Genomic DNA, 1,621 nt, shown 5'->3' on the forward strand with positions numbered 1-1,621 from the left:
TATTCTTTACCACCCATGTAAGGCTAATGTTGTTGCTGATTCTTTGAGCAGGTTGTCTATGGGTAGCACCGCCCATATTGAAGAAGGAAGGAGAGAGTTGGCAAAAGATGTGCACAGACTGGCATGTCTGGGAGTCAGATTTACAGATTCCGCAGAAGGAGGAATTGCGGTGACAAGCAAGGCCGAGTCATCATTGATCTCAGAAGTGAAAGAGAAGCAAGATCAAGATCCCATTTTGCTTGAGTTGAAGGCAAATGTTCAAAAGCAAAGAGTATTAGCTTTTGAACAAGGGGGAGATGGCGTTTTGAGATATCAAGGTAGATTGTGTGTACCTTTGGTAGATGGACTCCAAGAGAGAATTATGGAGGAAGCTCATAGCTCCAAATATTCCATTCATCCGGGTTCCACGAAGATGTATCATGATTTGTGAGAAGTTTATTGGTGTAATGGCATGAAGAAGGGCATTGCAGAGTTTGTTGCTAAGTGTCCAAATTGCCAACAAGTGAAAGTTGAACACCAAAGGCCCGGTGGTTTAGCTCAGAAAATAGAACTTCTGGAATGGAAGTGGGAGATGATCAATATGGATTTCATCACAGGGTTGCCAAGGTCTCGCAGACAGCATGATTCTATTTGGGTGATTGTCGACAGAATGACAAAGTCAGCTCATTTTCTACCGGTAAAGACTACCCTTTCAGCAGAAGATTATGCCAAGTTGTATATTCAAGAGATAGTGAGACTTCATGGAGTCCAGTCTCTATTATTTCAGATAGAGGTGCACAGTTTACTGCACAGTTCTGGAAATCTTTTCAGAAAGGCTTGGGATCAAATGTGAACTTAAGTACTACCTTTCTTCCTCAGACTGATGGGCAAGCAGAACGCACTATTCAGACCTTAGAAGATATGTTGAGAGCTTGTGTGATCGATTTCAAAGGCAACTGGGATGATCACCTACCTCTCATTGAGTTTGCCTACAACAACAGTTATCACTCTAGCATCCAGATGGCTCCATACGAAGCTCTATATGGGAGAAGATGTAGATCTCCTATTGGATGGTTCGAAGTTGGTGAAGCACAGTTGATAGGACCAGATTTAGTGCACCAAGCCATGGAGAAGGTGAAAGTGATTCAAGAGAGGTTGAAAACGGCACAGAGTCGCTAGAAATCCTACATTGATGTTAGGAGGAGGGCGTTAGAGTTTGAAGTAAATGATTGGGTATATTTGAAGGTTTCACCCATGAAGGGGGTTATGAGGTTTGGTAAGAAGGGAAAACTTAGTCCCCAGTATATTGGACCTTACCGCATAGCCAAGAGGATTGGCAATGTTGCTTATGAGTTGGAGTTACCACTGGAACTAGCAGTGGTTCATCCGGTATTTCATATCTCTATGTTGAAGAAGTGCATATGCGATCATTCATTAATCATGCCTACTAAAAATATCGGGATCAATGATAGCTTATCTTATGAGGAGATTCCTGTTCAAATTTTAGATCGACAAGTTCGAAGGTTGAGGACAAAGGATGTAGCCTCCGTCAAGGTCCTTTGGAGGAATCAATTCATTGAGGAAGCCACTTGGGAAGCAGAAGAGGACATGAAGAAGAGATATCCACATCTCTTTGAATCCG

Source organism: Solanum tuberosum, unplaced genomic scaffold, assembly GCF_000226075.1.
Source record: "Solanum tuberosum cultivar DM 1-3 516 R44 unplaced genomic scaffold, SolTub_3.0 scf00387, whole genome shotgun sequence".
Taxonomy (NCBI): Eukaryota; Viridiplantae; Streptophyta; class Magnoliopsida; order Solanales; family Solanaceae; genus Solanum; species Solanum tuberosum.